This window comes from Heteronotia binoei, chromosome 10, assembly GCF_032191835.1.
Source record: "Heteronotia binoei isolate CCM8104 ecotype False Entrance Well chromosome 10, APGP_CSIRO_Hbin_v1, whole genome shotgun sequence".
Classification (NCBI taxonomy): Eukaryota; Metazoa; Chordata; class Lepidosauria; order Squamata; family Gekkonidae; genus Heteronotia; species Heteronotia binoei.
In genome coordinates, this window is record NC_083232.1 from 59807069 (window position 1) to 59831464 (window position 24396).

Consider the following 24396-nt stretch of genomic DNA (forward strand, 5'->3'; position numbering starts at 1 on the left):
TGAGCTTGGAATTGGTAGAGGCCAGAGTGAATAACTTCCGCGCAAGGGTGTCCAGTTTTCTCCCTTCGCGATCCGGTGGTGTAGGGTGCCGTGAGGGCTTGGCCTTAGTTGCAGAGTGAACTATAATGGAGTTGGGCGCTGGGTGAGTCGCCAAGAATTTAGCATCCGGGGCATGAACCCTGTAGAGAGAGTCGAATCGTTTGGAGGTAGGCGGAACAGAGGCCGGCTTGTCCCATGCCTTTCGCAACCCTTCGAGGTGTACGGATAGCATCGGAAGGAGTGACCCTGGTGGGAAGTCAGCCTGTACTAAGTCATGTACAAAGTCTGAAACTTTAGGAGAGTCAGACGGCAAGGCAATCTGGAGAGCGTCAGCCATAGTGGTGATGAGATTCAGATATGCTTTGGAAGCGTCTGATGGTGAAAGGCGCAGCTGTGGTGCAGATTCCGAAGCGACAAAGGCAGGGTGATCCTCCGAATCCGATGAAAGGGAGGATTCCCGATCAGAGTGGGAGTCGTCAGCGTTGGGTGAGTTGTGCGTAGTGATCGACTCCGAAGCCGAAGCCCGAAGCTTGGGAGTGTGAATGTCCTGGGCTGGTCGAGTCGGAGAAACCCGGATGGGAGCCGTGGAGGTTCCGGAGGGGATAGTAACAGGCTTGTTGAGGTCCCGAGGGCGATCATGCAGTGGAGACAGAGCCGACTGTCGAGGGAGGTGATCGGATTCTCGAAGCTCGGAGAGGTCTCGGAGTCGATCGACGTCACGGGTTCGAGGAGAATGTCGGATTGGAGGAAGGTCACGGAATCGACCGTATGCTCGGGTTCGGTGAGGATCGTATACTTGGGTTCGAGGAGAGTCGTCATAGCGGATCTGAGGGGCAACGACATCACGACCGAGGTCTAGATATCTGGAGCAGTGAGTTTTCTCGTAGGAAGGAGAACGAGATCGGCGATGACGAGACCTAACCCTTGGCGAAGGTGATCGTGACTGCGAAGAGTAGTCGTAGCGTGGACGAGCATACGGGTCATACCGGTCATAGTAGGCGGAGGAGCCGGAATCGCGGTATCCCCGCGGGGAGCGAGAGCGGTACCGAGGAGGCATAGGTGTCGGGGAACGTGATCGAATCCGACGCGGTCTTTGTTGGGTTTCTGGAGAATGCGAACGAAGTCGATGAGTAGAGCTTTGGGTCGCTGAATCCCTATAGAGGGGGGAAAGTGCGACGTCCTGGAAAGATCCGATTCGAAGTGAAGACTTCGGGTAGTGTTGAGTAGGATCGGACGGGTCGGGTTCCAAGAAGTCCGAAGGAACTACGCTGTGGACCGACGGTGAACGAGACTGAATAGGGATAACTTCTACGGCCGTAGAAGACTGATGAGTGAGCTGCGGCATGTCAGTGATTACATCTGACGGAGCCGAGAGTTCCGACGGGAGCCGGAGTTGCGAAGTTGAGGCATCCATAGGGTCAGGAGCCGAAGTCGAGGCCCGATGCGAGTGCGAGGTCGGGTGCAACTCGGTTGAGTGCGACTCGGAAGACTTCCTCGGAGTCGAATCCGTCGCTTTCGAATGACGTGGTGCTTTGGTGGCCCGTACGGGGAACGAACCCGCGACCTTGGCGTTATCAGCACCAAGCTCTAACCAACTGAGCTAACTGGCCAAGATGAAGAGAAAAGCGAGCTAAGGAGGAAACGCAGCGAGGTAGGTGATGTCCGGGCGGCGGTAGGGAAGAAACTGGGTGGAATGGGCGCTCTCCCCCCGCTCCAGGCATGCGCAGTCGCTGCCTGCTCCCCAGGGCGGGAGGAAAGCGCGCCAAAAGACGCTATAGGCGAGCTATTGGAGCTCCGAGGTACGGATCCGTTGCCTGCGGCAAGACCCCATGTGTGGGACTGCACAGAGACCACGAAGAAGATCCACTGGTGCTCATCTCCAGATGAGGGCTGGAGATCACTAAGAATTACAAATGCTCTCCAGACAGCAGAGATCACTTCCCCTGAAGAAAATTACTGCTTTGCAAGGTGGACCCTGTGTCATTATACCCTGCTGGAGTTGTGTGGCGCAAGAGACTGCTGAAGCTAGATTTAAGGATAGACAGAAAGAAAAGGGAGAGGCTAATGGGGATGGTGCCAGGGAGTGATGGATAGGTTGTGGAGCAAACCACAAGAGACTGAGGGTGGAATCAAAGGAAAGAGGAAGGGTAAAAGAGGATCAGGGAGGCATGGAGTCAGAACCAGCACCAGATAGAGAGAAGGCTACGACAACGTAGGAGGTGGAAACTGGTCTCTGAACCACCACCCCTTTGCATTCTGAGACTACTAAGGAACCTTGAGTGTATCTCCTGATAAGGGGATTTTACTTGTACTCTTAGGACCTAAACTGGAAGGTAGTCATTTATTATATTTACATTTTCATGTTTTTCAATTTTAATTTATTATATTTTACTAACTGCTGCAATGTGGAATTTATTTTTATGTTTGTATTTCCAGGTATATATTGAAATATTACTATTTCCAGCATATGTAACAGATACTTTTGTGGCCACACAACAATTTTTTGTGTGTGTGTCATTTATTTCCAGATTGGAAGCAAGTATATTAAATTGGGCTATACTAACATATGCATCATTAATATTTCATGGGATTTTTGAGTTAGCCAAAATAATAACAATAATTATTATTATTAAATCTCTCCATACAGCATTTCATTTTGGGTCCCATATTACCTGTTAATTGTCTTACAAGTGTACCAGGGACTTTGTTGTAATTTATACTATTTGACCTCTGAAGAAGACCTTTGTAGGCCAAAATGCGTCAAGTCATATATGGGTTTTTTTTGTGCATTTGGCACTTTGATGATTTTATGAGGCTTCATTTGGACCAGTACAAGATTTTATACGTCTTTTTAATAAACACATGTACTTTTGTCTATAACTATTTATGTTTTTAACTTTTGGTCCCTTCCTAGTACTCTAAACTTCCTATGGATGTCTTTAACCTTGAGTGTAGACCAGGAACCAGGGCAGAAGGGAGAGCTTCATCAGCATGGACAACAGACAGCACTTTTAGTCCTTTCATTTTGTGTCACAATATAGGTGGAGAGATTGTGTTAGACTGATCTGTGTTCATACATGAAAACATGTAGGCCCTATAATACTTGGTGACAGGGACTTAAGAGCATGTGGAGTAGCTGTGTACACTAGGGGAACAAAGTATATGCAGTTGGCTCTTTCCCTTTTATTGCTGAGCTCTACCTTGGGAATATGGGGTCTGTTCAAGTGTGTACAAACCTTGTTCCAGGCTCACAGGAACAACCCTTTGACCTCTCTAGGTCCCCTTCAAGTAACAGATTCCTGTGATTGTCAAGCTGGAAATAATAAATAAATCCACATTTGTTAAAGCTCAGAAATTTACAAATATTTGAAGAATGAAACTTTATTAGTAAAGTAAGAAGTCTCTCTACATACACGCACAATGTAGAAAATTGTATAAAGTTAATTATGAAGCAGTAATTAATTACAGAATTCACAACTGTGAATCAATTACAATACTTAACCTACTGCTTTTATGTCAGCCCTTACAGATTTATTTTCCTTACAGCACCTTATAAAGATAAAAAAGACAACACAGAGAAAGATAATTTTATGAAGAAAACAAAAGCTACTATTCTACAGGAAAGTAAAATTTGGAGGGGTCAGCTTTGACCAAAATATTTATGTTTTTGCCTTTTATGCATGGAGAAAAAGTTTAATTATGTTAGACAAAAAATATTTTGTCTATTTTGCCCATGTCCAGATATCTCCAAAACAATTTTATATTGTGCTAAAGGGCTCTATCAAATTTTAATCAAAGTACAGTGAGAAGTTGCTGAATAGTTCAACTGATATGAAAAAGAAAATGCTTGTAACAGTGTTACACACAGTCTTGATAGCATGCATTGTTGCATGTGCTCATCATAAGACTCTCCATCACTGGTGTAATGAAGTAGGTTTGGAGGAAAGAGAAAGATACCTTGGCCCAATCACACTCTCTCAGCCTAACCTCACAGGTTTTTTTGGTGAGGATAAAATGGAGGAGAGGATAATGAAGTAAGCCACTTTGAGTCCCTATGGGGAGAAAGACAAGATATAAGCAAAGAAAATAAATATATGACTATGAGGGGACTTCAGGTTATGTAATGACCTGCTGATATTACAAGGAATCAAGTAGAGCACAAATGTAAAAAGAGGCTTAGAGGGAAAGTTATTTTACTTTGGGATGGTGGTGGTTTCCTCCCAATTCAAATTGAGATACAGAGGGAGCTCAACCACCACAAGAAAAAAGCAGAAACCAGGAATATGGAAATAAAATCTCCTGTTGCTTTTTGTGAGATCTCCAGTTCTGAATATAGCAATCTGACTGTTCAAGCTTACTATTACATTAATATAATATTAGTATTATTACTTAGAATATATGCCAGTTTTCAGCTATGGAGTTTCCAAAGCAGCATATAACAAAATAGCATAAATGGAAATATTTTGAAAAATGTATTAAGTTAGACTTATAAAGCCACCCATTCCCGGCAAACAGGGCTCAGGGTAGCTTGCATCAATAAAAATGCAATGATACCAGATTAAAGCAACCACAACTGAAGGAACCTTTCCCACGCCTTTTAAAGAGGTGATGGTTTGCCCTCTCCTCAAAAAACCAGCTTTGGACCTGGCTGTATTGGCAAGCTACTGGCGGTATTGAACTTGCCCTTTTGAACTTGGTATTGAACTTGGGGTGGGTTGTCACCAGTATGCGGCTGACACCCAGCTCTGTCTATTAATGGGAGGCCAGTCCAGCTGCGCCCTGAAAGATCTGGACCTGGCATTGCAAGCTGTAGTGAAATGTCTCAGGAAGAGTCGACTAAAATTGAATCCAGTGAAGACAGAGGTCTTGTGCCTAAGTCGTGGCAGCCTTTGATGGGATGCCACTGGTGCCAGCGTAAAGGGTCAAGAGCCTAGAAATGCTCCTGGAGTCTTCGCTGGCAATGGAGGCCCAGGTAGCAGTCACTGCCAAATCCGTATTTTATCATCTTAGGCGGATAAGGCAATTGTTTCTGTACCTGGAAAGCAACGACTTGGCAACAGTGATCCATGTGATGGTCATCTCGAGAACAGACTACTGTAACGCCCTCTACATAGGGCTGCCCTTGACTCAACTTTGGTGACTGCAACTGGTGCAAAACGCAACAGCCAGGTTGCTATTGGAGCTACCTGTACGGGAGCACATTCAACCTACACTGTAAATGTTACACTGGTTGCCTGTGGCGTTTTGGATTCATTTCAAGGTGCTGATCATAACCTTTAAAGTCCTATATGACCTGGGACCTGTCTATCTTTGGGACCACCTCTCCCCATATGTACCCCAGAAAGCACTACGTTCGGGGTCCCAAAATCTTCTTAAGACCTCTGGACTGAAAGAAGTTTGATTGTCCACCACTAAAGCCAGAGTGTTTTCAACAATAATCCCCTCTCTGTGGAATGCCCTCCCCAACAGCGGAGGTACATCTTTGCCATAAAAGCCCTATGGAATGGTAACAGCTCCCATAGAGAGCAGATGTCCCCAGGGAGAGAGTTCTACCCTGGATGAGGACAGCTGGATCTCTCCCAGGCCAGGGAGCACCAGAAGATTCTTGTTTCCAGATCTATGCATGCTCTTTTGGAATTTGTAACAAACTGATAATCTGCTGGGAATCTCTTCTGAAGCACTAGGATGCAGAAACGCCCATTATATCCTCCTTACTATTGTATCTAAGACTAACCAGGCACAGAGGCTATATGTATTGCAAATAACCCTACCATCATTTGTATTACATCATTTGTATTACAAAGATAAAGCTCAAAGATGCCTTCAAGCTGCAGCTATTAGATTATCATAGGTTCCAAGTATGCTGAATCCCAGGTTCAGAGGCAGACTCTTTATGTCATAGTTTGTCTGAGACAGACAGACAGTCCTATTCTTCAGTCAAAGTTCAAAGTTCTTACGAAAGGACTAAGCTTCATGTGCACCTGACTGGGACTGGTATGGTTCTCTCATCTTACAGTAATAGATTCAGGTGGATAGCCATGTTGGACTGAAGCAACAGAACAAAGTTTGAGTCCAGTAGCACCTTTAAGACCTACAACATTTAATTCTGGTATAATCTTTCGTGTGCATGCACACTTTATCATCTTACATTAATGCAATGGCTATTTTTTTAAAAAAAATGAAAGGAAGAAAAGTCCTTTCTTCAGATTAGCCTTGATAAGAACAAATTCTGAAGCACTGGGGGCCTTAAGGGAAGTTCAGGGTACTGCCTTCTTACTATGAGAGTTCATGGATTGCCAGGATCATAGGCAGTAGGTGTTTTTTTTTTATTGCCTGGTGGAAAACTGGGAACCACTAGCCCAACATGAGAAACCCAAACTCTCCCTCTTGTACAAAAGTTTAAGAGGGGTAAATGCCTGTGCCTTGCAAACCCCATGAAACTGGTTCTTGCAACTGACTCTTGAGGAACAGTACCATTTCCTTTCCTTCTTAGTTGGTTTATGAGTTTCATGTTGACAAGGCTGAAGAGGACAGAAAGAAACAGCAAGCTGAGAAATGTTCCATAATGAAAATAATTACTTTGTCCTTTCCAGAAATTTCTTAATGCCTTCAGCTGCAGAATGCTGATCCCTGGCATTTCCTGGGATCTCTTGTGAGGTTCATTGTGACTTTATGAGTTAATCACGTCAGGAATAGTCATTTTAGCTCGCATGCCTTTAGGAGTAATTACACATTTAAATGATTAAACAAATCAGGAAAAAATATCTACTGCCTATCGAAAGCAGTTAGCGCTGAAATCCTTTTTTATATATTAGTATCACAAGTCGTTTGTAAATAACATGTTCATTTTAAAGATGTAAAGAGTTCTGTCATGCCCTATGAAATAAATTATATTTTATTGGTGCCCGGGTGTTTCATAATTTCTATTTATTTGCTGCAAGAGTGGAGAATTAAGATAGAGTAGTTTATTTCACCAAAAGACTGACAAATGGCTCATTAGATACTTATGGAACTGAAGCTAATTGTATGATTTTTTTTTTGTATTAATTGTCACTGGCTGCTTAACTAACTAATGCTGGTCACAGTTATCATGCCCTCACCCTGCTCTCTGATTCAGGTTAAAATATTTAACATGTGAAAAGAAAAAGGGCAATATTTTTTGCTAACATAAACCAAAACATTAATATTTGGATTGGAAGAGCATGTGGGAGGAGTAACAGAGGATTAATGTTTCCCATTGGAGACACCAATGAGAGTCATATCCAAATTGCAGTCACCTCACATCATATAACAGCTTGAATCATAGTTATTCCAAGATTCTCCTTTCCTCCCCCCCACAAATTAAATATAATTTACATTACTTAGAGTTTTTTTATTTCATCGGAGACATAAGGTCAGAATTGATTGAATATGTACTACCTGCATATAATGATTTCCAGTTTTTTACAATCATGTGCTAATGCTCCACAGTAATGGCCTATGGATGAAGAGACAGATGTACCACCAGTCATTCGCTACACATTTGCATTAACAAATCATCATTTAATTGAAGCCCATCCAACAAGTTTATGCTACTTAAATAAAGTTCCTTTCAATAAAAGATGCCAAAGTGACACATTACAAACTGCAAAGAAACTTGGAACAAAAAAATTATTTTCAGATTGTGGATTGAGGCATACATTAAAGACTGGTTTTTATTAATCTGTATTTTGTAGAGAAATAAGCCACCTGAAATCTAACATAGTCTTCCAAACTAGCTCCAGTCTGAAATGAGATCATTTACTCTTTGAAATAATTATTCTGTAACACTGCAATTTCATGCCTTGCAGATTTTATTTCCCACACAAATATATAATAGACCACAGATTATATAAAAAAGCAATACATGAATTGTACACTAATATTTTTAGGCAAACATTAATAACAAGACTCATATTCCACTGTTACCAATATCTGAAGTCTTGTTGCAGATTTCAGATATTGGCAGCACAATTAGAATTCTAGCTGTCTTTAGTAATTTTGATATTACATATTTTAAAATATAGTCTAGAGAACAATTCAGGTAGATTTTCACACTCCTATGTATTTCAGATATAGGAAAACATTAGCTATTCATTTGTTATTCTAGAATGTATTGGAAAAATATAATACATACAGTACATGAAGACAGATGAAATTTAAGAAACAATCACATAAAGATGGATTTACAAAGCGGTGTGTTTATGTTAAATTCTGAATTCTAAGGTTTTGAAAGAAATTTCTGATACTGTCAATGTGCCTAAAAAACCGTAACTGTACCTAAAATGTAAAAGTATTCAGGAGATGAAAATTATACATGAATATTAGCTGAATCTCATGATCTAAAGATCAGCACTCTTCAAATAAATAGTGCCCATTGGACCAAGCTATATATGTAAATTGCCTAAGCCTTCAATGGCAATAAAGACAAGCTATACAGAAGATTCCAATTGCTATGGTCCACACAAAGTGCATTAACAACAAAAGTCTAAGAACTATTAAAGTTGAAATTGATTAAATTGCATGCAATTAGTTTTCTTTTATCATCATAATAAAAACTCTGCTATTTAATAAATGCAGAGACAATTCCACCTCCCCCCCCCACAACTACAAAAGCAACAAATAATAAACCTAACAACAGAATACAAGGAAATATTTTTAAAGAAAACCTCCCTATATTTAATTTTTCTTCCATCTAAGTATCCTAGACATCTCAGGTTTAATTTTTACTTGTTGATTCAGGGTAAGGTTGTTTTTTTTACACTACTACAGAATTATGCTACGCTTTGGAATTTAGAAACACGATACATATTCTCCTTTTGGTGCTAAAACCCCTCAGTATCACAAGGTTTTCTGATCTTAAGAGCAGTGTATAAATATAACACAATACCAAGAAAGTCCACATATAAAAACCCTACTGTGCCTCCTCTGTATATTCGCCATGCTCTTTTTATACGCTAACACAGAATAGTAATTACAGATCTTGCAAGTTGACTTCTGTTTTCCAGAACTATGAGTTGTACATAAAACATGCCTTTTCATCACAACAATTACCATTAATCAAAACACTGAGAGCTAATACCACTCAAGTCCAACCTACCGCTGTGCCTAGCAATATATCAAACTGTCTGTTGTCAAACACTCTATACAAACTTAAACAGCTTATCACTGCAAATAGCAAAAAAGATGCTTGCTAAGTAATTTTTTCTAGTTACACTGCAATCTCAGTAGTCCTTTCTGTCACCAGATTTAATATGAAGCATATCATTGTAGACACATACACTCACTACTTCATTTTTTTTTATTCTTTTGGTGATGGAGTAACCAATGTTAATAAATGAGAACAGCACCAAATATTCTAGCTTTCACACACAACACCACTATCCCTCTAACCATTTATGGTCATGATGATGAAAGCAACTGAGAAATAATCTGCACCAGTCCATTGAAACATCTGCACCAGTCCATTGAAATCTATTACAGGTCCATATATAATTAGTCCATTGAAACATGGACTAATTATATATGGACCTGTAATAGATTTGTCTCTCCCCAACTTTATTACTAATACAACTATATTTCAAGCGCTGAAATTCCATTTAAATTTTTCCTGCCAAACTTCTAAAATCTCATCACAAAGTGGATTAGAATCCATTTATGAAATTGACACATGGACAAACAAATTCAGAGAACAGTATTTTTACAAGTAATATCAGTACTCACAGAAAAAATGCCTATTATATAGTACCTCAATTAATAATTGAATCCTTCTTAAATCCTTCTTACATACCTTGCTTTCCCCACTTATCAGATTATTCTCATTAAAAAGAAGTGCATCCTCTGTATCTACCTAACACTAGGAAGTACTTTGCATTAGATTTAAATCAGTCCTTTTTTGTAAGCAGCTGTCAGTGAGACAACGCAAATTTTGTATGAAGGAAGAGGTACAAGTTAAACTGGGCAGAGTGGAATTTAACAAACAGATCAGGCCTTTATTGCCAGCAAGCTCCATTATAGATTTGTGAGCTTTGTAAGCCGAGCTCCCCCAAGTATAATTAAATTTTTATTTATGTGTTTGTGACTGTTAACTTCATGTTGCCTCTGCTTTTCCCCTCCTACACACACACACACACACACACACACACACACACCCCAATGTGAAATGTTGATCAGTGTTTACAGCTGCAGACTGCATAATATGTGGAATTTATACCTAGGCTTAAAAAAAATAACATGTACAAAATAAAATGAAATGAAATGTTGCATATGGTTATAAACAGCTTTTGCACACCATCAGGGCAAAATACAAGAGTCACACGGCAGTCAAAAGGGCAAAATACATTGCATTGGCAGATTTTTTTGTTTGCTAAAGCACTATTTATTACGTTTGTATTGTGAAGCCAGAAAAGCTTCTATGTCGGAGAAAAGTAGCAAAAATTAGGTTCTGCTGTGCACTCTATGTTCTACTGAAATAATTTTATTAATGTTAACCAATCAGAAAAGAGTTTACACCTTCAGCAAAGCCATGTATTTTTTTTAAAAAGGTCTAAAAACCTCTGTATCAACCCCCTTTCATTTTTTTGCATTAACCCTTCTTATGCTAAGTCAGGTAACATTTGTATGCTCCACACTTTTTTGGGGGGGGGGGGAACCTTAATCTAAGTAACCGTAGGGGGATCTCTTCTCCCCTTGAAAAACTGCAAATAAAGATGTCAGCTATTGAGTATATTTGTAGCGTCTCCAGCAGCTGCTGTTAAATACCAGCTGGTCTAGCTGATTAAAATTACCTCCGAGTTGGTATTATAAAGATGCCTGGGCAGCATTGCTGTATTAATGGATTATTGAGTGAGCGATGAAAACCTTGGCCAGCTGATGCGTTTTATTACAGATAGGCTTTATGATGTGTAATCACTGTAATTTTTACAACTGGAGAAAATAGGAGGCAGAAAAAAGATGAGAAAACTCGCAGAAACCAGTTTGACTAAATATTTTTGCTGTTCTGTTACCTAGCAGTTGGCTCATCATTTTCCTCTTTTAAATCTCTAAATTTGTGAATTTAACACACATGAATGAATCCAGTGAATACAAAACTTATCATTCTGAACCCACATATAAGAAGGAAAAACTAACTGAACTGTGCATGGAATTCTCTCTTCTGTTCCCAGAATCCAAATGGCCACTCTACAGTCATATGAGTAACACCTTGTATTATTCATGATGTTGAATATAAAAAAGCATAGAAACACATCCCTTACTTATCTAAGCAGGCTATACTTTTCATGTCAGTAAATGGCCTCTTATTTTTCTTTCCTTCCCATTGCCATCCACATAAAAGTTCTGTGATGGGATGCTGTGATAATTGAACAGTTGAAAATTCTTTCAACCTCTGCAATGTATGAACACAGGGATACATCGGGCAATAAAATGTAGTTTACCTTGAACACATCAGGTTAGCAAAGAGTGTGCATTAAAATCAGTCTTACAAATGTCAGTTTAATATGAATATCCTACGAAGGACATGCATTCTTGACCAAAAGCAGTGAAGGAAACTTTTTGAACAGGGGGCTACTTTTAAACTTACTCTACGCTTTAGACCAGGGGTGTAAAACATATGGCCTATAGGATGGATCTAGTCCTTTCAGGGCTTGTATTTGGCCTGTGAGCAACTAGCTCTCTCCTGCTTCCTTCTTCGAAACTGCTGTTGCATTGCAACTCACTTTTACTCTTCTGCTTCCTTCCAAGTCAAGCATCCCTCCCCTCCATTGGCTGAGGACGCCTCCTTTGAGAGGAAGGGAAGGGGGAGGCAAAGAGTGAGTGAAAGTGTTATCCAGGAGAGAGAGCAGAGTCTGAGTCCTGTGGCTCCTTTAAGACCAGCAACGTTTTTATTTCAGGTATAAGCTTTTGTACACTTGTTCAAAGGAAGGGGAAAGAAGGGAGGGGGGATGGGTAGGTGGGTAGATGGATTATTCTGACAAGCACAGTTAAATTGAGATCTCTGTGCTCTCTTGTTTTCTCTGAGACTTGGTATCTCTCTCTCTCACACACTTACATACACACAGAGAGAGGTGTATGTATCTTAAAAGGGGCAGGCTGCAATAAGGGAAAATGAGAATTAAAATGAAAATATTTTGAATTATTCTGATAATTTAGATTTCTCTGTGCCTATTTTGGATTTCATTTTCTTTCAAAAAGATCTTAATCAGAAATTAGACCACCTTGATCGGCTTCCATCTATATATATAACAACAAAAGGTCCTGAGAGATCATCTGGATATTCCTTCCATGACATCAACACCCACTAAGAAGGGATTTTTAGAAATTCAACCCCTAAGTGGATGAAAAGGGGCAATGTGTTTTCCCAATGGGGTAAAACTTTGCTGTGTGCCTGGCAGCCTTCTCCCCCTCTCCCCCATGATTGGGCAGGAGTGGAGCTCTGTGTTCTGAGGTGGCAATCAGTTAATGGAGACTGCAGACAGACTGCAGACCCTCTGTATTCTGAGGAAAAAATTACTTAAAGAACATTGCAGACAGTTGAAAACAGTTGCTCTTCAGCAAATTTTTGTCTTTTGTGTAATAACATCATTGACTCAAGACTCCTGAATAAAAGTCAGTATGGCAAATGACTTTATAAATGCTCATGAGGAGATAGTGCACAGCCTTTCTAGAATCCATTTCAATGCATGCCTCCCTCATGAACCTGAACAACTGTCCACCACATCACCTCTCCCTATCACACTTCTCACATCTTACTGCCCCCAAGAAGGCTCCTGGTAAACGTTGTGCCAGATACACCAAAACTAAAATGAGGAAGCAACTTAGGGATGCAGCAAAGAAATATGTGCATAGTACTCCTGTGGCGTGCCAAGCAGCAGTGGCCAAGATCTCCCCAAGGTGCACAGTCTCAATATGAACCAAGCAATCCTGAAACATGAGTGCTGAAGCAATCACTTCCCTGGAAGGTCAAGAGTCACTCAGGCATGGCATATGATCCTGATGTGGCTTATGAGGCAGACAGCGCTCTTGTGTGTACCATGACACACAAGAGAAAGTACTGCAATGCCCTCAAGTGGAATGAGGAGCCCATCGGCATGTGTTGCAGCAATGGCAAGGTGCAGCTCTCCCCCTTCAAACCTCTGCTTGAGCCTCTCTACAGCCTGCTACTGGGCAGCCATCCTGAGCAGTGATGGAAACAGATGATGCAGTCCGCTACCCCATGGAGTTCCTCAATGCCCTGAACCTTCCTGGCTTCCCACCCCACAAGCTTCTCCTTAAAGCGGGGGCTTCAGTGATGCTGCTATGGAATCTCAACCCGCCCAAACTCTGCAATGGCACCAGACTGTGAGTCAAGCTACTCTACAGAACAGGGGTGGGGAACCCTTTTTCTGTCAAGGGCCATATGGATATTTATAACATTATTTGTAGGACATAAAAATTATCAACTTAAAAAACAGTGCTCCGCCAAGGGAGAATGATTCAGGCCTGCAAAATTAATGCAAATAATTGTTTTTCTATTTGAAGTCATGTGGGGAGAGCCTAATTTGGCACATACACATACACACACCCGGCCCGCTGCCCTAGGTAAATGCATAGGTCCATGGCTTTTTTGTAGAAAAAGCCCAGCAGGAACTCAGTAGCATATTAGACCACATCCCCTAATATTAGCATATTAGGTCACACATATTAGCATATTAGGCCTTACCATCTGGGATAATCAAGTGCAAACTGAATTATGACAGTAACTTTTCCAGGCTCTGCAGCAATTCTGGCTGGCCAGCCAGGCCCCAGGGAGGCTGCCGCACAGTACATCTGGGCCCTGTGATCCCTGCCTGACCCTGGGGAGGCTGCTGTATGGAACAGCTGGGCCCCACGATCCTCACTGGCCAACCAGGCCCCACAGAGGCTGCCACATGGCTTGGTTCAACCCAGCAATCCCCGAGGGCCACACCAAGTGACCTCGAGGGCCGCATACCGCCCTCGGGATGGAGTTTCCCCACCCCTGCTATAGAACATCATTGAGGTCACAATGCTCACTAGCAGTGCTGGGTGGCTGTGTATGCGTCAGTGTTCATACCACACATACCTTTAATGCCCTATATGACCAAGGACCTGCCTACCGTAGGGACTGCCTCTCCCCATACATTCCCCAGAGGGTACTGTGATCTGGATCTCAAAACTTGTTATTGATCCCCAGGTCAAGGGAGGCAAGACTTACAACAACATGCAAAAGAGCCTTCTCTGTGGCTGCGCCCTACTGGTGGAATCAACTTCCAAAAGATGTTAGAGCTCTGCGGGACACTGCCCAATTCTGCAAAGCCTGTAAGACTACGCTATTCCACCTTGATTGTTAGTCATCAACTGGAACTAGTAACATCAAACCTGCAATGCCATCACCTAAGACAGGGGTGGGGAACCTTTTTTCTGCCAAGGGCCATATGGATATTTATAACATCATTAAAGGGCCATGAAAAAATATCAACTTAAAAAACAGTGCTCCACCGAGGGAGAATGATTCAGTTCTGCAAAATTAATGCAAATAATTGTTTTTCTATTTGAAGCGATGTGGAGAGAGCCTAATCTGCCACATACACATACACACACAGCCGCATACGGCCCTCAGGATGGAGGTTCCCTACACCTGACCTAAAACATCATTAGAAGAATGGTTATGAAGTTTATGAATGCTGCCTACTTAAATTATTTAATCTATTACTGAATGGTATGGAAATTAGCACCAATTGTTTTAATTAATGTTTTTATTGATCTTGTTTTATTATCATATGTTGTGAGCCACCCTGAACCCACTTGTCAGGGAGGGTGGGTTATAAATAAACTAAACTAAACTACCCCTTATACCACTCGATAAACCCTTTGAGTTCAGCAGGCTGCAGTTCCCCCTCAAGGTCTGCTTTTCTGTGACTATCAACAAGTCCCAGGGGCAGATGCTGAAGGTGGCAGGAATTGACTTACTTCTCATATGGGCATTTCTATGTGGGCTGCTCCAGAGTGACCTCACCCAGCAGCCTGGTGATCCTAGCATCTGAGGGCAGAAAAACCAATGTGGTCTACAGAGTTCAGTAGCGGAAAATTTTTAAAATTTATTTTTCATTACATTTCTAAAACTACAATATTCTCTTTTGTATTACTTCAACATCCTAAACATTCCAAGATTTGCCGTTTAGGATGTTGAAGTCATACAAAAGAGAATATTGTAGTTTTAAAAATGTAATGAAAAATAAATTTAGCAGTTCAGCTACCTGGGGTGCATCATCTCCTCAGACGCCAAGATCGACAAGGAGATTGACAATAGACTGGCAAAGGCAAACCGTGCATTTGGCCGACTGCATAAAAGAGTGTAGAGCAACAAGCATCTGAAAAAAGGCACAAAGATCAATGTTTACAAAGCGGTTGTGATGACAACCCTCATCTACGGCTCCGAATCGTGGGTATTATACCGTCATCATCTGCGACTCCTTGAGCGCTTTCATCAGCGCTGCCTTCGCACCATCCTCAACATCCACTGGAGTGACTTTGTGACCAACACTGAAGTCCTCAAGCGGGCAGAGGTTACAAGCATCGAGGCATTGCTGTTGAAGACGCAGCTGCGCTGGGCAGGGCATATCTCCAGGATGGAAAACCACCACCTTCCCAAGATTGCCCTGTATGGCGAACTTTCCACCGGCCATCGAAATAGAGGGGCACCAAAGAAGAGGTTCAAGGACTTCTTGAAGAAATCCCTTGGTACCTGTTGCATCAACCATCACCAGTGGTCTGACCTAGCCTCAGATCGCAAAGCATGGAGGCACACCATCCACCAGGCTGTCTCTTCCTTTGAGAACGCACGCATAGCTGGTCTTGAGGACAAAAGGAGATTGAGGAAGAATCGTACTGCTACAGCACCAATCCCAAATCAGACTTTTCCCTGCAGCCACTGTGGCCGGACTTGCCTGTCCTGCATTGGTCTTGTCAGCCACCAGCAAGCCTGCAGCAGACGTGGACTACTGCACCTTTCTTAAATCTTCGTTCGCGAAGTCAAGCCGAGAGAGATTACTTCAACAAATGTTATATTTCAAAATTCACTTCATCTGTTTTCTCCATCACATTATTTGAACACCTTTGTGAAGACTGGTTACTATTCGATTATATTATGAAACCAATTCTAAAAACAAGATATCCTTTCTACAACAGAAAAACATTTTATATACACAGAAGTATTATAACTGGATTTGGTAGTTAAATACTGTGGCGGAGCATGGGTTCCATGCTAGTTGTTTAATAAACCAATTCCATTGGTGTAGTGGTTAAGGCAGTTTGGTATAGTGGTTAAGAGTGTGGACTCCTATCTCAGAGAAGCGGGTTTGATTACCCACTCCTCCACTTGCAGCTGCTGGAATGGCCATGGGCTAGTAATAGCTCTCATAGAGTTGTCTTTGAAAGGGCAGCTTCTGTGAGAGCTCTCTCAGCCCTTCCCAACTCACAGGGTGTCTGTTGTAGTGGAGGAAGATAAAGGAGATTGTTAATTGCTCTGAGACTCTGAGATTCAGAGTGGAGGGTGGGATATAAATCCAATATCATCTTCTTCATTGTTTAATAATGGAAATAGATGGCTCAGTATTTAAAAATACATTTATGGATCCATATGTTCCAGTTCAACAGGTCTCCTTTTCTCCCTTTCCACCTTGCTGGCTGCTTTTCTTCACTCCCCCGTTGCCTTTTCAACTGTTTCATTATCATCATCACTAGCACTTGAGTAGATTTTTCATTGTCATTACTAGTTCTTGACTGGATTTTGCCCAGTCTGAAATCAACACATTATTTCACTTGGAGAGATCCCCCTCTCCATTTTAAGCAGATGAAGAGAAAAAAAACCAACAGTACAGCTTGGAAGCTTTATTAGTGGAAAGAAGCAAGAGTTCAGTAGCACCTAACAAAATTTGCGGCAGTGCATGATCTTTTGTGAGCCACTGCTCACTTCTTCAGATACAGCTAGAATGTGAGTCCACTGGAGAGAGGAGTGATTTCAGATGCTAATATTAGACATCAGTAATGAGAAAGAAACCTAGGTCTCAATTCAGCTCTGGAGGCTGCATTGAACTTCATTATCAGTTGCAACTCAGCAGTCTGTCTTTCTAATCTCACTCTGAAATTGCTTTGTGAGAGAACCGCTACCTTTAAGTTAGCAATGTCTGGGATGGTTAAATGTTCTTCCACTGGTTTTTTTATGTTGTGGTTTCTAATGTCAGGCTTATGTCAATTTATATTTGCATCCTCCTGGACTGAATTCTCCTAGATGGAACTTAGGTTTCCTGTCTCATTACCAATGCTGGTATCTCCATGTCCATGACCCCTTTGAATATCACACGAATCCAATCAAGCCTGCTGTTGTCATTCACCTGCTATTGCCATTTGACATCTGAAATCACCTTTATAAAGTTTATATCACCTTTATAAAGTACGCATGGGCTGGCCCGACAAAGTAAAATTTATGTTAGATACAGTCTTCATAATAAATTACTTTGACACCTCTGCTTTAGGACCAGCAAGCAGTGAAAAATTATGGCTATTGCCTCCCACACTGCTGGCTGTTGGGAGTGAACTGAACCCCAGGGAATGAATGGAAGTACAAGGGTGAAGGAGAAAAGGAGAGTGAGTGATAGATCAGCTCTCTTCTTCTCTCCCACAGTTTGGAGAAGGCTCCCTCAAAGCTTTTTCTTCCACCTCTGGAATGTTAATCTTGCAACACACTGATAATAGAGTCACAACTTGAGGCTCACCTGGTGCCTCCTCTATTATCCTTCAGGTGTCAGGACAAAATGTTTTGCCTAGGCTTTTAAATGAGAGCTGTTACAGCTTTAAGCTGCTTTTACTGTCTACTAGGGATGGACAGGAAAAATGTTTTTTTTGTTTGGGTATATTGGAGCTGGAAAAAGACAGGTTGCTTACCTGTAACTGTAGATCTTCGAGTGGTCATCTGTGCATTCACACTCATGGGATAGTGCGCCTGCGCCGATCCCCGAATCGGTACCTGAAAAAGCCCGGGATTTTTCCGCGCTCTGCGCCAATGGACATGCGCAGGCGTCCCAATGAGCATGCTCACCGGCGCCAGTGCGGGGATCCCGCCAGTTCCTTCCTGACCGCTGGAAGCTCCTACTGGAGGGACACCATCAGCAGTGGGGAAGGAGGGCGGGTAGTGTGAATGCACAGATGACCACTCGAAGATCTACAGTTACAGGTAAGCAACCTGTCTATCTTCTTCGTGGTCTCTGTGCTTCACACTCATGGGAGATTAGCAAGCAAAGCATACCTGGAGGCGGGAAGACGGTCAACCTGAAGAAACAGCTTGCAGCACCGCAGCTCCCAACCGAGTCCTCTGCTGAGCATGCACGTCCAGCGCGTAATGCTTCATGAAGGCATGCGGAGAAGACCAGGTAGCCGCCTTGCAGACATCGGAAAGGGACACACCCTTCAGGAATGCCACCGACGTGGCCATCGCCCTTGTGGAGTGTCCACGAACAGGTCCAGGTAAAGGCTTCTTCGCCAACAAATAACAAAGTCTGATCGTCTCAGTAAGCCACTTTGAAAGTCTCTGAGACGAGATTTTGGACCCTAACTTGGGGGCAGAATAAGAGACAAAAAGCTGCTTGTCTTTACGAAAACCCCGTGAACGATTTAAATAAAACAGTAGAGCACGCTTAACGTCCAGCGCATGCAATCTACGTTCCTCATCCGAGGAAGGACTAGGGTAAAACGTAGGTAACCAAACTTCTAAATTAAGGTGGAACTGAGAAACCACCTTGGGAAGAAAAGTAATGTCTGGAGCTAAAGAGACCCCAGCTTCTCTAAAAGCAAGGTAGGGGTAGTCACAACGCATCGCCATGAGCTCCCCCACACGACGTGCTGAAGTGATGGCAACTAAAAATGCAGTCTTCCAAGACAAAAGTTGTAAGGAACACGTTGCCATGGGTTCAAAGGGATGACGAGTCAACTTGTCCAGAACCAAAGTCAAGTCCCACAACTGCGGAGGGGATCTAGAGGGAGGATGAAGGCGGAACAGTCCCTTCATGAACCTTTTGGAATGAGGGTGAGCGAAAACGGAGTAACCCTCCACTGAACCATGGAAAGCAGAAATAGCTGCCAGATAAACCTTGATGGAGGAGAATACCAGCCCCGCATCCACCAAAGCTAAAAAAAATTCAAAAATTGCCGAAAGCCCGACAGAGTCAGGCGGCACAGGGGAGTCAGCCACAAAGGTACTAAATTTCTTCCACTTCCTCTCGTAAGAGGCACGGGTGGAAGGCTTCCTGCTGCTTAGGAGGACTTGCTGGACCCTGGTAGAAAAACCTAATTGTCAATGAACCACGCTGTCAGCTTCAGGTGTGGCACATTGTGGTGGAGTACGTGCCCGCCCTGAGCCGACAACAGGTCCGGTTCTGCCGGGAACTGGTAAAAGACCCCCCTCAACTGTTGGAGTAGGATCGAGAACCAACTCTGACGGGGCCACCAAGGAGTCACCAGGATGCAACGTGGCCTCTCCTGCACTAGCTTGTGGACTACCCTTGTCAGCAGAGGTAAGGGTGGGAACATGTAAAGGAACCAGCCCCCCCACGGAAGTAGGAGTCCGTCTCCCAGCGAGGCTGGATCCGCACCTCCCCTGGCACAGAACAAGGGGCACTTGTTTTCCGCTGTTGCGAAAACATCTAGATGTGGGTACCCCCAGAGTTGGAACACAGGCTCTAGGAACCGCCATTTTAGTTCCCATTCGTGTGGAGAAGCTCCACCCCTGCTGAGAGAGTCCGCCTGTATGTTGAGGACCCCCGGCAGATGTGTTGCCTTCACAAAAATGTCCCACTGGAGGCACTCCATCCAGAGATCCATCGCCACTGAGCATAGCCTGCGAGACACTGTCCCTCCCTGCCTGTTGATATAGCACAGGGCAGTGGTATTGTCTGTAAGCAGCGCCACAGTCCTCCCCGCTATCAGTGGATGGAAAGAACGAAGGGCAAAGTGAACCGCCAGCAGTTCTAGGTAATTTATGTGGCACCGACTCAGCTTCGGTGGCCATTGACCTCCCACACATAGATCTTCCAGGTGAGCTCCCGACCCCTACAGGGAAGCATCGGTAGCGATAGTCACGGTAGGGGTTGGAAGGTGGAAGGGAGCCCCTTGGCAGATGTTGCTCTCCGATTCCCACCATTGCAGTGATTGGAGAGTCGCAGGTGGGATGGTGAACCTCTTTCGAGGTGAGTCTATGAGAGGACGAAAATGGCGCAAAAACCACAGTTGAAGACTCCTCATTTGCAGTCTTACGAAACGTAGCACGCTTGTCGTCGCAGCCATCAACCCCAGCATCCGCTGGAGCTGCTGGGCCGTACCCCACTGTCGCCTTTGGAGAAGCTGTACCAGACTGATAATGTTCTTTGCTCTCTGCGAAGGAAGAAATGCTCGGTGTTGATCTGTGTCCAGCAGAGCCCCTATGAATTGAACTGTCCTTGACGGAATAAGATGGGATTTCTCCAGATTGACCTGCAGCCCCAGAGTGTCTAGGAGACGCAGAGTGATGGCAATGTGTGTTGTTAATTTCTCCCTCGACTTCGCCACAAGAAGCCAGTCGTCGATGTACGGGAAGACAACTACTCCCTGAAGACGGAGGTGGGCAGCCACCACACTCATCAATTTCATGAACACCCGAGGAGCAGTAGACAGTCCAAACGGCAGGGCCCTGAACTGGAAGTGCTGAGCACCCACTGCAAACCTTAGGAAACGCCTGAACGCAGGATGAATGCTGACGTGGAAGTAAGCATCCTTGAGGTCCAGGGTCGCCATCCAGTCTCCCTGATTGATGAGGGGCAGGATTGTTTGCAGCGTGGCCATTCTGAACTTCTGGTACAGAATAAATTTGTTCAGACTCCGAAGGTCCATGATAGGCCTCAGGCCCCCGTCCCGTTTGGGGACCAGGAAGTAGCGAGAGTAGAAGCCTCCTGTCCTGGCCTCCGGTGGAACTACCTCTATGGCTTGTTTCTGTAGGAGGTTGCTCACCTCCGCCAGCAGAGGTGGGGAAGGGGGAGTGATAACCACCACAGACTGATTCGGGGTCTGAACAAACTCTATTTCGTAGCCCTCTTTTACGATGGACAGAGCCCACCTGTCTGTGGAGATCAACTCCCAGGCAGGCAGGAAAGGGCGTAGGCGGATGGATGAGATACCAGTGGGGGCAACGACGCGTGCTTGCAGGAAGTCAAACCCCCTGCTTCTGGGGGCGAGCACCCTTGGACTTGCTAGTCGGCTGGGTCCCGTAACGACTCCTGTTGTTGCCAGGGTAGGAGGGTCATTCAGTCTGCGAAGGACGCGGACGCCATTGTTCAGGGGAGAACTTTTGATAGGGCTTCCTAGACCAGGGCTTAGGCCATTGTTTGGACCTGGTAGCCTTGGGGGCAGCCTGGACACCCAGATTGCGGGAGGTTTTTACACTTTTGTTGAACTCCTGCAGCGCCGTGTCAGTCGTGGTGCTGAAGAGCCCATCACCCTCAAAGGGCAAGTCCTCTATGAAAGACTTAGCGTCTTGATGTAGAGCTGTTGATCTCAACCAGGAGTGGCGATGGATGCAGACTGCAGAAGTGATGGCCTTAGCTGACGCCTCCACCATATGTTTTGCTGCAGCCAGTTGCTGTCTGGCTATAGCAAGACCCTCTTTTTGCAGCTTTTTCGCAGCGGCTTTCTTGTCCTCACCCAGTGAGGAAAGGAAGGGGGAGAGTTGTTCCCACACAGCATACTGGTATCTAGCCATGCAGGCTGCATAGTTAGATACCTTGATGCCGAGTGCCCCCGCTGAATAAACTTTGCGGCCCATCCCGTCGATCTTCTTCCCTTCCTTATCGGGTGGGGAGGAATGGACCTTCCGCACCTTAGAAGAGGAGGAGACGACCACTGAGTTCGGCTTTGGATGGGTAAAAAGGAACTCAGCTCCTACCTCTTGGACCTTATACATGTGGTCCAGCCGCTTGGAAGAAACCGGTGTTGATGATGGCTTCTTCCAAGGTTCCTTAACTGCCTGGAGAATCACCTTGGTGACTGGTAAGGCGACAGCTGTGGATGTGTTCCTCTGCATGATATCGAACACATTGTCGTCCACGATGGGCTCTGGTTGAGTCCCAGGCAAATTAAGGGTGGCTGCAATCCTTCTCACAAGGTCCCCGTATGACTTCAGATCTTCCGATGGTGAAATCGGAAGATCCTCGGCCGTCTGGGAGACCGGTGAAGGCTCCACATCTTGGTCGTCACTGTCCGATACCGACGATGAAGACTCTTGGTGGGCAGAGTGTTCCGACAGCATCGGTGTTAACTCTCTCGGCGGAGATTGAACCGGTGGCGATGGTCGTCGAGCGGGGCCATGCGTCGTTCCGGGGGAATCGACACCGATGGCTTTCGGGATCGATGCGATACCCTTGACATAGAGGAGAACTCCGATTCTTGCTCCCATTCCGGGTACTCTTCTGGGTACCAGTGGTAAGATTGGTACCTGGAGTATGGAGGTTGCTACCTGCGCTGTTCCCACGGTGGTATCGGGAACCGGCGAGGTGCTTGGAAAGTTTCCACGTCCCTTCTCTCTCGAGACCTCATCCGGATCGGCTCGATGATCGGCGCCGAAGTGTCCAACTCCGACATCGATCCGCTCGGAGTACGTCGACGGGAGCCCGACGACGAAGATCGCTGGGTTAGGTCGATCTAATGGGCCTGCTCCGATGTCGACTGACGTAGTTGGGTCGACGGGCTGTGGCGCGGAGAAGCCAAGATCTTTTTTGGCGATGCGAGGGTCACCGGTGTCGATGCGTCGGCCGACGGCGAAGGAGTGCGGGGTCGCTTCCGCTTTTCCTTCGCCTTCGCCTTCTTAGGAGCTCGGGACCCTGAGTCCTCTTGGCGTTTTTTAGCGGGCGTGTCCGCCGAACCCTCATGGGGACGTTTTGTGGAGCCGTGCTCTTCCGGCAGCTCAGTCAGAGTCAGTGGAGCAGCATCAGCCGATGCATGCTCTTGTGCCGGGGTGTCCGTTGACTTCGGTGTCGAAACGGTCGCCATCGATTTTTGCGGGCGAAGCGCCGATTCGGTCAGAGCCGCCGACAGCCGCGCCGCACAGTTCTTCCTCGTCTGCTTAGAGAAGCGAAGACAGTGCGGGCAAGCTTCTACGCGGTGTGCCTCTCCCAAGCACAGCAGACACAAGGAATGACCGTCTGGAGGGGCATCTTTTTTCTGCAAGCACGACAGTGCTTGAAAAACCCCTAGCGACTGTCCATAGACAAAAAGTCGCAAAAAAACCGCCCAGAGTCATCTGAGGGGAAAAACTGGGGGAAAAGAAGGACGGAGCACCCCAAAGGGTAAACCGACCAACAACAGGGAAAAAACCTCTTTTTTTTTTAAACAACTATCTAACTAACTTACTATCTATCTATCTACACTAAGAAAATAAGAAATGGGCTAAGAAAACGAGAAGAAAGGCAAAGCCAAAACTCTCATTGGGACGCCTGCGCATGTCCATTGGCGCTGAGCGCGGAAAAATCCCGGGCTTTTTCAGGTACCGATTCGGGGATCGGCGCAGGCGCACTATCCCATGAGTGTGAAGCACAGAGACCACGAAGAAGATTATTGGTATTACCCCATAATTCCAATATTACTATGGTGCTGAGATTCAGAAAAAATATTTAGAAAACACAAATTTATTTGACTCCTTTATACCCTATGGAGACTGTCCGTATAGGTATAATGGAGAATTGATCTGGGAATATTCAGGGCCCTAGAAGGGCTATTTTTTCTTAAGGTGGAGGCAGTAAACTTGCGCGTAGCTGTTAGTGCTTCTCAACCTTCTTCCCCCTCCCAATTTTTAAAAAGACTGGACAAGAGGATTTAATTCTATGGGTTCACAAAGAAGATGCCTCCATCCTCTATTGCTTTCAATGGAGGGGAAAAGGCATTTAAAAAGATCACAATCTCTTTAAATTTCTTCTGAGTTCACTTGCTGAGTTGCACCACCACCCTTCTCCAAGCCAGCAGTCCCTTTAAATGCCTTCTCAAAGCTGTGCCCAAATAAAAGACAAATAAAATCGGATTTATTCAGGTTTAGCTATATCAGTAGCCAAACAAGATTACAGAATCTGTATTTGACTGAATAAATTCTCCCCAAATACTGATAAGGTTTGGTTTATACTGATAGCAGAACCCTATTGTCTGCTTCTAACTTGAGGGCTGTTTTATGGGTATCATTTTAGGTTGCTGAATGTCACATTCTACTGGTTTAATATTGATAATTTTTATGTTGTTGTATGTATAACTTTATTTTTATTTTATTTATTTCAT

General features: G+C 44.3%; 1 protein-coding gene and 1 non-coding gene across 2 annotated transcripts in view; both read right to left on the reverse strand.

The window, feature by feature from the left end:
- Positions 1–24396, reverse strand: part of TBC1D5 (TBC1 domain family member 5) — a 533564-nt gene that overhangs the window by 147858 nt on the left and 361310 nt on the right. The window lies entirely within an intron of this gene.
- TRNAI-GAU (transfer RNA isoleucine (anticodon GAU)) lies at positions 1576–1649 on the reverse strand. The gene has a single exon. It is a non-coding gene; the product is annotated as a tRNA-Ile (tRNA).